The sequence below is a fragment of the Solanum dulcamara genome, chromosome 3 (genome assembly GCF_947179165.1).
Source record: "Solanum dulcamara chromosome 3, daSolDulc1.2, whole genome shotgun sequence".
In the NCBI taxonomy this organism is placed as follows: Eukaryota; Viridiplantae; Streptophyta; class Magnoliopsida; order Solanales; family Solanaceae; genus Solanum; species Solanum dulcamara.
The window spans coordinates 37,513,702-37,527,159 of NC_077239.1; the positions used below are offsets into that span (position 1 = coordinate 37,513,702).

General features: G+C 38.8%; 1 pseudogene; it reads left to right on the forward strand.

Annotated features, from left to right (window-relative positions):
* Positions 1-7,782: 7,782 nt before the first annotated feature.
* LOC129883826 (5S ribosomal RNA) lies at positions 7,783-7,902 on the forward strand (annotated as a pseudogene).
* Positions 7,903-13,458: the final 5,556 nt, after the last annotated feature.

A 13,458-nucleotide genomic window follows, 5' to 3' on the forward strand; every position in this document is an offset into this window, starting at 1 on the left:
GTGGACTAAAGATGTGCCTTCCATCAAGATACGGTGGAAAAATCAAAAACAAAAAGGGATTGATTGGGGAAACTGAAGAGAGCATGAAACACAAGTATTCTCACCTATTCCCGACGTCAGCAGGTAACCACAACTCCTGAAACTCATATATTAAGTGCCTGGGTAGAAGTATGTATTATGGAAACAATAAAGAATCTCCCTAGGATTTGTATAAGGTGCTAAGAGAAGTTTTGTGTAACATTCGGGGGCGAATGTTCTAAAGGGGGGAAGGATGTTACACCCCATGCTTTTAAAACTCGAAATGTCTCATAAGTTCATTAGACATTATCATGTGAGCCGTATATGATATGACACTATCAAACGACTCTAAGGACCGGAGAATGTGATACCCTAAAGTAGAGAAGGTTGGAAATGGAGTCATAAGAATCTGGAAGGAATTGGAGGACAAGTAATGAGTCATAGGACTCGATTTACCTACGTAAGCTACTAGCTTGGAAGTCTTATATACTTAAGCTATTGGAGTACGTACCAAGATTGCATAGCACAGATTACATATGCCATTAAAATAAGAAGAGATTATGAACCTACGAGAGGGAGCAAAAACTAGTTTCCTAACTTACGAAAGTGAAGCAAGCAGGTGACAAGCAAGCACCTCAAGCAAGCAGGTGACAAGAAAGCACCTCAAGCAAGCAGGTGACTCACCTGCCTGATTGGAACGGTAGACCCCGCTGCCAAGTGGCGGCGTGTTATAGGCTGCATGAACCTAGGTGGCGTCCTAGGGGGCTGCCACGTGGTACCTTTTAAAGAAGTGTATATATGTGGATTTGGATGACTAATAAGTCATTCTCATTCTATTTGGATATGAAACTCTAGCAACCAAAAGAAGAGGAACAACGTGAGAAACAAAGCACAAGGCAGCCTTGGTTTCTAAGGATCAAAGGTAATTTCTTAAATTGTTCTCCGTGAATTAATTATATATGGTTTTCCTTAAGTACGTGGATATGTATATATGTACTTTACAATGTATATGGAACAAAAACTTCAGCTTTACAATTGGAATCTTAGAAGAAAGAAGAAGAGAAAAATGTTGGAGACAAGAGAGAGGGGTTACAGGTTAGGCCTATTGGAGGTAAGCCTCCGAGTTTCTTTCTATGAATTAATTAATTATTTTATCTAGTGGTTATATATCTATGTTTAATAATGAGAAAATCCAATTTGGGGAAGTGAGGAAGTCAGACAACCAACCCGCTCAATTTCAGTGCATTTGGAGAAGTTCCGAGTTGCGCTTTGATGGTTTTGGCCAAATTCGGGTAAGGTAATGTTTATCCTTTCAAATTTGACTTTATAGTATTGTTATGGAGTGTATTATACACCTTTTTGTGGCTGTAAACGTGAAAATAGTATAGAAATTCTTGGCGTTGAAGATAATCCAAATTGTAGTCGTTATAGTCGAATTGTCGTCGAAGTAGGGCGTTGTTCTTGTGAGTTGCTGCTGCAGGGGTGTGATGTATTGTTGCAGGGCATAAATATGTTCTAATGTGGGTTTGGTTTCTTCTAGTAGAAGCCTCATGATCCCCTATTGCGTATAATTAAAGGCGTTACAAAATAAAAGCTAGACGCCCTATTGTGATATCGTATTTTTGAATAAGTCATTTGGAGTTTATGTTATATACTGTTGGTGTGAATTGCTGCAGGTTGTTTTTGGTTGGATTTAGTTCTTAGGGACCTAATTGTAAATTTTGATAGGGCACATTATAGGGGAGGTGCTGTCCAATTTTCGTCGATGCCTTAGCAAATAACAGAACTAGTCGGGGAAACGACTAAGGAAATAGATTCCATTAACACTAAGTTGTAACCAAGGGTGCTGGAAAGTTAAAAGGGGTTGATATTCATATTATTTTCATGTTGAATAGGTTCAAAGGACGGCGAGGCAAACAGGATAAGGAATAATTCAGACAAGGTATGAAAAGCTTTCTCTTGGCATGTTTTGGTATAAGTTCGTACAACTATCTTTCTTTCCTTTTGGCAATGTTTAGCCTCAAGTGAATTGTATATGAATTGCGGGGATAATTCTATTCCCATAATTCCAAGTAAGCCTCATAACCCCTATCCACTATTCAGTATTAGAGTTCCTGTGAAGATTAAGAAATGCCTAGTAGGGCTTCTATGTGTCAGAATGTAATGTATGGGAAGCTATCTCTCATTTCCATTGAGATGTATTTGATACGAAAATGAGATTACGATGCCAAAGTGGTTCACCAAGTCCCATGAATGGCCGGGTATGAAATATGTATATGAAGATCACCTGAAAGAAAATACAGACTATATAGAGCTTATTCTCTTTCTTCTTTTGGGCATGTCCTTGTTTTAGTTGTAAGTTGAATCTGATCTGAACTCCAAGGTAACTCCATTCTTAAACATCTCTTAATTACTTCTGAATATTGAACTCCTATAGTAGTTGAACTACTTTCCCTGGAAACTTTTATACGTTAAAGATGTAACAAATGTACAGGCTCTATGTCCTAAGGACTATAAGGTAATAAGTGTTTTTGATTCCATAAATGATTTGGCCCTATGTTAATAGATGTCTAGGGCCCCCAAGATTACAATCGAGACATCCCATAATGGCATCTAGAGGATACTCGAGATGACTACACCGTTACTCGGGTCCTCAAATAAAACCTTAACTTTCTTATTCTGTTGAGTCTCCGATAATGATTTGAATTACATATAGTTACTCACTACTCTACTCGTGTATACTATAACACTTCTTCTGCAAGTCCTAGGCCGGTTGTTATATTCGTGCAATTCACTGTATTGTTCACCTAGTCCCTCGCTAGAGGGCCGGCATCCATATGTATATATATGATGATAATGTGTTTTAATAAGGTGACGATGGACTGGGGCCTGATACTAATACTATGATGATGTGTTGTAATAAGGTGACGTTGGCATGGGGCCTGATACTAATATTACATATAAGATTCACCGGACCCCTAACGGGGCTGGCTATATTGAAAATTTGAGCATGCTTATTTTTATGATTCACAGAGTACAGGTACATGTTTCCGATTTGATAAATTGTTCTCTTGCTTCTCTATTTCAAATATACCTCCAGTTGTATTATGTTATGTTTTACATACTCAGTACATATGTCGTACTAACCCCTTTTCTTCGGGGGGGCGCGTTTCATGCCCGCAGGTACAGGTACAGGTTTTGGGAGTCCGTCAGCTTAGGATTCCACTCAGTTCAGCTGGAGGAGGCTCCATTGTATCGGAGCCTAGTTTTTGATACTGACCATTGATGTATAAAAATTATTTTGTCTATTCAGGGGTACGGTAGGGGCCCTGTCCCGCCATATGTTGTTGTTAATATTTTTAGAGGTCTGCAGACATGTATATGTGGGTTGTGTATGTCAGTTTGATTTAGCTGAGTCTACCTGATATATGATATATGTGATTATATTATGGTGGCCTTGTCGGCTTATGTGCCCTGTCATATTGTGATACACAAAATAAGGGCTACAAGGTTATGAAAATGTTATCACCCAGCGGGGCTCTATTATATGATATTGTTCTATTTACAATTCAATGTGACCACAGCTGATAGACATATGTACGGGGGGTCCAGGTCAGAACCCAGTCGCGGCTTACAGAGTTGGGTCGTGATCGACCCAATGCCATCACCACCTTATTATAACACATCATCATATATTTACATACATAACCCGGCCCTCTAGTAAGAGGTAGTGGACAATATAATGGAATTGAGCATGAATCTGATAACTGGACTGGGACTTGGAGAAGAAGTGTTACAGTATACACGAGTAGAGTAGTGAGTAACTATATACAATTTAAATCATTATCAGAGACTCGACAAAATAAGAAAGTTAAGCTTTTGCCTGAGGACTCGAGTAGTGGTGTAGTCATCTCGAGTGTCCTCCAAATGCCATTATGGGTTATATCAATTGTAATCTCGGGGATCCTAGACATGTACCAAGGTGAGGCCAAGTCGCTTATGGAATAAGAAACACGTGTTATCATATAGTCTTTAAGACTTGGAGCCTGTACATTGGTTACCTCTTTAACATATAGAAGTCCCCAGGGAAATAGTTCAACTACTATAAGAGTTCAATATTCAGAAGTAAATAATAGATGCTTAAGAATGAAGTTACCCCGGGGCTTATATCATATTTAACTTACAACTAAGACGTGTCATAAAAATAAAAAGGATAAGCTCTATATAGTCTGTACTTTCCTTCATGTGGTTATCATGTATATATTTCGTACCCGGCCCATCCTGGGGGTTGGTGAACAACTGGCATCATAATATTATTTTCATACCAAGTACCTATCAAGAGAAAGAAGAGGTAGCTTTCCACACAATACTTTTTAACACATAGAAGCCCTAATAGGCAACACTCAATTCTTGTAGGAGTTCCAATACTAAGCAGTTGACAGGGATTATAAGGTGTACTTGGAGTTTTGGGAATGGAATTATCCCCTCAATTCACATACAATTCACTTACGACTAAGACATGCCAAAAGGAATGAAAAATAGCTTTACATACTTATTCCAAAATATGCCAAGAGGAAGCTTCACATACCTCATACGAGTTACTCTTTGTTGTGTTCTCCTCGTCGTCCTTCGAACCTATTCAACATGAAAGTAATACGAATATAAATCACTCTTGACTTTCTAGCATCTTAAATTGCACCTTAGTATTCATGGAACTCATTTCCTCGCTCGTCTTCTAAACTAGTTCTTTAGCTAGTTAAGGCGTTAACAAAAATCGGGAAGCACCTTTCCTATAATATGCCCTATACAAATTTCCAATTACATCCCTAATCACTACAGACAACCAACAACAACATCCTGCAGCATATATACACATAAAACATGGAAACATTACACAACACAAGCTCCAAACCACTTGCTGAAAATTCCGATATCAAAATAGGATTTCTAGTCTTTATTTCGCAAAACCTTTAATTATACGAAATGAGGGGTCATGTGGATGAAACCAGCAGGAACCACACCCATTTTATAATACATTTAGGCCCTGCAACACACCCCCACACATCTACAACAGAATACCATAAGCATAACACTTTACTTCGACGACAATTCAACTATAACGACTCTGATTTAGATTGTATTCAACATCAATATTTTTATGATGTTTTCACATTTACAGACACCTATAGGGTGTGTAGAACACTCCATAATAACAACATAAAGTCCAAATTGAAAGGTGAAACCTTACCTTACCCAAAATTGGCCAAAGCTGCCAAATTATGACTTAGAACTTTTCTAAACGTGCTAAAATTGAGCAGACTGTTTGTGTCACTTATCCGCTGCCCCAAATTTGAAATTTATATTATAAAAAACCATTATATAAATGTGGGATACATAAAATAATTAATTCATGGAACGAAAGTTGGAGATTTACCTCAAAGGGGCCAAACCCGTAGCCCTCCTCTTTGTGCTCCTAGCATTTTTCTCCTTTAGTTTCCAAGTGTAGGGCTGAAGACATGGTTCCTTAGGCATATTAAGATACATATATACATATCCATGTGGTTGAGGAACACCGTAGATAATTAATTAATGGAGAAAAATTGGAACTTACCCTTTTTTTTCCGTAGTTGTCGTAGGTACTCTCTCTTGAACTTCTAGCTTCTTTTCCTTTGTTTTCTCTAAGTTTCATCCCACAATTGTGATAACCAATGACTTAAGATTCATATATATGTCTCCTCAAGAGGTGAAACATTTCATCCCCATAGGAGGACACGTGTCCAACCCTTATTGGTCCAACATAACCATGCAGCCACTTAGAGGATGCCATGTGTCCTTGGTGGGGCCCACCTCCAAGTAGGTGGGTCACCTACTTGACCCCAAGCAGGTGGTTCACCTGCTGCCATGTGGCACCTTCCCATGCTACCATGTGGCACCTCCTCTTGCTGTCACGTGTCATCTTCTCCTCTTCCCCGTGATTTCATAATCTCATCTTATTTTAAGAACCCGTGTAATCCTTGCTATGTAAGCTTGGTATGTACTCAAGTAGCTCAAGTATGTAAAACTTCTAAGTTAGTATCTTATGTAGGTAAATCGAGTCCTACGACTCATCTCTTGGCCTCCAATTCTTCCCGGATTCTCACGACTCTATTTCCAACCTTCCCTATCATGGGGTGTCTCATTCTGCTTTCCTTAGAGTTTTTTGATGTGTGTGGACAGTAGGGGTCTCATGGCCACTTTTGAGAAGACTAGGAACATTTTTCAAGGTTCAAAAGTGTGGGGTGTAACATCCTTCCCCCCTTTAGAACATTTGTCCTCGAATGTTTAAACAAAACTTCCCTCAAAACTTTACACAGATTGTAGGGAGATTCTTTGTTATTATCATAACACATACTTTCATCCATGTTCTTAATATATGAGTTTAAGGATTTGGGGTTACCTGTATATATCAGGAATAGGTATGAATACTTGTATTTTCTGCCCTCTTGAATCTCCCAGGTCATCGTTTTTCTGGTTTTCATTTTGCCACAATACCTTGATGGAAATCACGTCTTAGTTCGTAACCTTCTAATTTGTCGATCCAAGATGGCTATAGGTTGTTTCTCACAGGATTTATTTCCTGAATATCATCTATGGTACATACCCTAGATGGCTCACAAGTACCCTTGTGAAGCATCCCTATCTGATGGACTGGGTGTATAGTTTCCTAATTAGGTGGTAAGCTCAACTTACCGGCAACTTTGTACACCATACGAGCAACTTGATAAGGTCTAATATATTTTGGGCTAAGTTTCCTTTTCTGAGTGACTCTATTACGAACACCCAATCATCAATTTGAACTCTGAATGTCGATGTCGATTAACTATATACCACTTCTGCCGACTCTAGGCTGCTAGTTAACAACTTGCTCAATCATGTTAGGGCCTTTTAGTCTTTGCCCCAATTGGGGGACTTACACACTCTACCATATAACATCTTGTAGGGGGTCATATGGATACTAGAACGGTAGTCATTCTTGTAGGCAGACTCAAAAAGTGGTAGATAATCATCCCAGTTACTCTTGAAGCCGACCACACAGGCTCGCAATGTATATTCTAGTGTTTGATAGTACGCTCAGTCTGTTTAGTAGCTCGAGGGAATAATGCGGTATTAAGACCTACCTATTTTCCTATCTCTTCTTGGTCTGATCTCCAGACGTTACTTATAATTGAAGTTCCTCTATATAAGATAATAGTTGGGGAAACCTCATGTAGTCTTACTACCTCTTTGACCTATAACTTTGCATAGCTTTAACTGCGTAGGTAGGTTTTATTTAAAACAAATGGGCTAATTCATTAGTCTACTCACAATAATCCGTATAGTACCCTACTCTCACAGAGTATAAAATAGGTTCGTAATGCCGTTGATAATTTGGGACTCCTTAGTCTCGTATTGTCCTTATCGACTTCTCTCAAAACTTTAACTAGCACTTTACCTTTTGGGTTTCCTCTTCCCTTCTCTTTTCCAATCCTTAGGGTTGGCTACTGAATAATGTTGAAATCCCTTCATATAATGGCTCTCGTAGTCGTTCTGTGCCCTTTATATCATTACCTGGTGTAATTCTGAAGGAATTGGCATATAAGTTTGCCATCTTTTGGTAACCAGTTAGTTCCGTACCTCTTGGTTAAATCATCTCACAATTTCCTTATCCCTGCTTGCCCCAGCTTGTAACACTTTGGATACGTTATCTCATATCGTTTCTCCTCTTCTAATTCAGATTCTTCCATCTCACGTGATCATACTAGCATTAAAGCACTAAATTCCATCAGATTTTCGAAGTTAAGCGTACTTGGGCGAGAGTAACACTAGGATGGGTGACCTCCCTGGGAAGTCTTCGTATCGCATTTTGTTATAATCCTTGCAATAATGTGCGGGGCATTCAACTTAGCCCAAGTTTTACCTTAGTGTCGTCTCGCTAGTCTTTATGTTTTGCTTTGCCCTTTTCTCCCTTATCCTACAATTGATATCGGGGTAGATATTTGTTCCAACCATAGCAATGTCTTACTTTGCCCGTAGTACTAATTCCATCTTGATAGTTTGGCTTAACCTATCTTCGTATTTCTCGGTAGGGTATTCAAAATATTATAACAGTATTGCCATAATTGAACCCCTATTCCTTTTATCATGTACTTACTTAGCTTGATGCTTATACATACATACCCATAGGTTGCACAACCATTCGGATGCAACTTGTAGGAGGTAGACATAGTCTTTTTGTCTCCTGGTTCATTCTATTGTACACATCTCACTCATGTTGGCACTTGCTTGTCCCATCTTGTTATACTTCTTTCTTTTCCCTTATTCACTCTTTGCTCTTTCTCATTCCCTATCATAGGAGGTTTTATGTTCCTTTTTCATTGGTTATTTACCTATCGCAGCATCATTTGCGACCAACTCTATAGACAACATCTTGGCTTTTGACCCAATATGACGTCATTATCCTTCTAGTGTTACGTCATTCAGGTCTTGTTTAAAACTTCTTAACACTACCTTACATAGCATTCTAACTTCTATCCAACTATTGACGACTTCTAGATCTTCTTAACTTGGTTCCGTTCGGGTTCTTATTGAAACTTAAACATTCACCTTGAATATGTTGCTACATCAATTGCCTTCACCTTACCTTTGTAATTTGTCTCATTGACTTCGCCCCTTTAGAGAGTGCTTACACCTTTATCTGCTTATACCTTGCTCTATGTCTCTATGTCCAATCTTGATTTCATCCAATCTCTTTCCCCAATCTACTTGATATCATATCATGTCTCCATCTCTTTGCATATTTTATAACCTGACTATCCATGTACAGAACCTTGGCTAAATCACGAAGCGTCAAGAACCTTTTCATACATAGTGCGACACATCATCTATTAATCTGTACTTGAATAATGGGACTCATGGAACAACTTGTCCAAGGACACCTTCTAATTGTCTTCATCCAAGAATTAATTAGCACATGTAGTCATTCCAATACCAATTAGGCAATGCTAGTATTCCGACAATAACTATTCAAGGTTTTTTTAAAGTAGTAGTTTTATCCCAACCTACATCCTTTGTTTCTTGGGGTGAATGTAGGTTACACCAATTATTCCTTAAGTTTTCCGTCTTCGTCTCTTAAGGGTTCCACTATTTTCATGGTGACGTGGTGTACACGTGTCATTTCTTTGTACCTTATGTCTCTTTCCCTTACTGTGTGCCCTACCTATGCTTTTAACTTAGTCAATGTATACCAAGTATGCCTTACTAGAGGTCTTACTTTACCCCTGTATTGTTGTACCACACCGTTACATTCATACTTACATATCCCCTTTTTAGTTCGTACTCATATTCAGTTCATGACATCTCTCTGAGGTGCTTCTGTTAGGATTTCTTTCTCCCATTAGTTGGTGGAGATCTAATAAATTATTATCATAGAGCACTTTCCAACCACCATTAGAAGAAACTAGAATCCCTTAAACCTCACAGTGCCTCTTAACACTTGACCCACATGGTCTCCCTCTGAGCTTATCCTCGAGTCATGAACAACTTATCTAATTGACAACTAAGTGTTGGGGGCTTGGTACTTTTCAAAAAAAGAGTGAAATTCTTAGATGGACATCTTACCCTTCAACCTAAGCTCCCCTTGTTTTTCCTATGGCGGAAATACAGCTGAATATACCGCGGTCTGAACTCTAGTGCTCGAATAGGCTTTTGCTTCTCCAAAATAACATTTTCCAAGAAAAATGTTACACCCCACACTTTTGAACCTTGAAATGTGTCCCTAATCTTCTTGAAAGTAGCCATGAGACCCCTACTATCCACACACACTAAACAACTTGAAGGTGTCACGACCCAACCCCATAGGCCGCATTTGGGGTCTGACCTGGACCCCTCCCGGTGCACATATCTATCAGTTGTGATCACATTGAACTGTAAATAAGATAATATCATATAATAGAGCCCCACTGGGCGATAACATTTACATATACCTATAGCCCTTTTTGTTTGTATCACAATATGACAGGGCACGCAAGCCGACAAGGATACCATAACATAACAACATGTACAATATATCATATACACCCAGTTGAACCAAACTGACATATACAACCCATATATACATATCTGTAGACCTCTAAAAATATTAACGACAACATGTGGCGGTACAGGGCCCCCGTCGTACCTCTGAATAGACAAAATAGTCATATACATTAATGGTTAGTATCAAAAACTAGGCTCTGATACAATGGATCCTCCTCCAGCTGAGCTGAGCAGAATCCCAGGCTAACGGACTCCAAAACCTGTATCTGTACCTGCGGGCATGAAACGCAGCCCCCAAAGAAAGGGGGTCAATATGATATATGTACTGACTATGTAAAACATAACATAATACAACTGGAAGCATATCTGAGACAGAAGAACAGGGGATAAGATATCAAATCAAAAACCTGTACCTGTACTTTGTGAATTACAAAAACATGCATGTTCGAATCATATCATATAGCCGGCCCTTTCGGGGGTCCGGTGAATCACCTCTATAAAACCATCATGGCCCAAGTGCCATCACCACTTTATTACAACACATCATCATATATATATATACATACGTATCCCGGCCCTCTAGTGAGGGGCTCGGTGGACAATGCAGTGAATTATGCACGATTACTATTCCCAGCCTGGGACTCGGTGATAGAAGTGCTACAGTATACATGAGTAGAGTAGTGAGTAACTATATGAAATTTAAATCATTATCAAAGACTTGACAAAATAAGACAAATAAGCTTTTGTTTGAGGACCCGAGTAACGGTGTAGTCATCTCGAGTGTCCTCTAAATGCCATTATGGGCTGCCTCAAAGGTAATTTCGGGGACCCTAGACATGTATTAACATAGGGCCAAATCATTTATGGAATCAAAAACACTTAGTCTCGTACAGTCTTTAAGACTTGGAGCCTGTACATTTGTTACATCTTTAACATATAAAAGTTTCCAAGGAAATAGTTCAACTACTATCAGAGTTCGATATTCAAAAGTAATTAAGAGATGTTTAAGAATGGAGTTACCTCGGAGTTAAGATCAGATTCAACTTACAACTAAAACAAGGACATGCCCCAAAAGAAGAAAGAGAATAAGCTCTATATAGTCTGTACTTTCCTTCAAGTGATCTTCATATACATATTTCGTACCCAGCCCTTCATGGGGCTCGGTGAACCATTATGGGATCGTAATCTCATTTTCGTATCAAATACATCTCAATGGAAATGAGAGATAGCTTCTCATACATTACATTTTGACACATAGAAGCCCTACTAGGCAATACTTAATCTTCACAGGAACTCTAATATTGAACAGTGGATAGGGGTTATGAGGCATACTCGGAATTCTGGGAATGGAATTATCCCCGCACATCATATACAATTCACTTAAAGCTAAACATTGCCAAAAGAAAAGAAAGATAGTTGTACGAACTTATACCAAAACATGCCAAGAGAAAGCTTTACATACCTTTTATGAGTTACTCTTTATCCCGTTCCCCTCATCGTCCTTTATAACTATTCCACATGGAACTAATGCGAATATCAACCACTCCAGACTTTTCAGCACTTTCAGTTGCACCTTAGTATTCATGGAATCTATTTCCTTGTTCGTTTCTTTGACTAGTCCTTTAATTAGTTAAGGCATTACCAAAAATTGGGCAGCACCTCTCCTATAATGTGCCCTATACAAATTTCCAATTAGGTCCCTCATACCTACATCCAACCAACAACAACAACCTGCAGCAATACACACCAACAATATACAATATAAACTCCAAATGACTCATTTAAAAAGATAATATCAAATAGGGCGTCTAGTCTTTATTCTATAATGCCTTTCATTATATGAAACGAGGGGTCGTATGGCTGAAACCAACAGCATACACACTCCTTTTAGAATACATTTAGTCCCTGCAACAATACATTACACCCCTGCAGCAATAACTTAGTCAAAACTATCAAAACGTGTATTCTGGAGAGCTTACTGTTTTACCTTGTCGCTTCGTTTCGAAGGGGTAATGGAGGGAAACAGGATTTACATCCTTCATGAAAGTTATAGACATACGTCTTAGGTTCGCATATAATTTTGAATCAACCCTACATAAATTTTTTACAAAAATATATGCCCAAAACACCAACAGCAGTCCGTGTAAGATTTCCAAAACCAAAATCTGGGCAGTACCTCCTCTACACTTCATCACCCTTTTTCGAGAAGCTAAATGCACAACTGGATATTAAAGTCTAAATAAAAGTTATAGTACTATGAAATACCTTTCCAAAAAATATTGAATCACCTGTAACGAAGCTATACACAAGAAGTTATACCAATATTACTAACAACTGTCCCCTACAAAAACGATTTTGTTAACTAGTTTTTAACGTTTTCCCTCTTTGTTCTTTCAACTTTCTCTCAAGTTCCAAGCTGAAGAATTAATTCCGTAGACATCCTAAGATACATATATACACGTCCACATACTTAAGGAACACCGTATATAATTAATTCATGTAGAACAATTTAAGAAATTACCTTTGACCTTTAAAAACCAAGGCTGCCTTATGCTTAGTTTCTCACGTTGTTCCTCTTCTTTTGGTTGCTGGAGTTTCAGCTCCAAATAGAATGAGAATGACTTAGTAGTCATCCAAACCCACATATATACACTTCTTTAAAAGGTGCCACGTGGCAGCCCCTTAAGGGTGACATGTGGCAGCCCCCTAGTATGCCACCTAGGTTCATGCAACCTATCACACGCCGCCACATGGTAGTGGGGTCAACCCCCCAAGAAAGTAGGTGAGTCACCTTCTTTCTTGTCACCTGCTTGCTTGAGGTGCTTGCTTTTCACCTACCTGCTTCACTTTCATAAGTTTGGAAACTAGTTTTTGTTCCCTCTCGTAGGTTCGTAATCTCATCTAATTTTAAGAGCCTATGTAATCGTGCTACGCAAGCTTGGTACGTACTCCAATAGCTTAAGTATGTAATACTTCCAAGTTAGTAGCTTACATAGGTAAATCGAGTCCTACGACTTATTACTTGTCTCCAATTCCTTCCGGATTCTTATGACTCTATTTCCAATCTTCTCTACTATGGGGTATCACATTCTCCCTTCATTAGAGTCGTTTGATAGAGTCGTAGCATATCCGGATCACATGATAATGTCCAAGGAACTTATGAGACATTCTGAGTTTAAAAGGGGTGGGGTGTAACATCTTTCCCCCCTTTAGAACATTCATCCCCGAATGTTAGACAAAACTCCTCTTAGTACCTTATACAAATCGTAGGGATATTCTTTGAGATCTTCTTAACACATACTTCCCTACAAGTACTTCATATACATGTTTTAGGAGTCGGGGTTACCTGTAAATATCGGTTACAGGTGCAGATACTTTTATTTTATG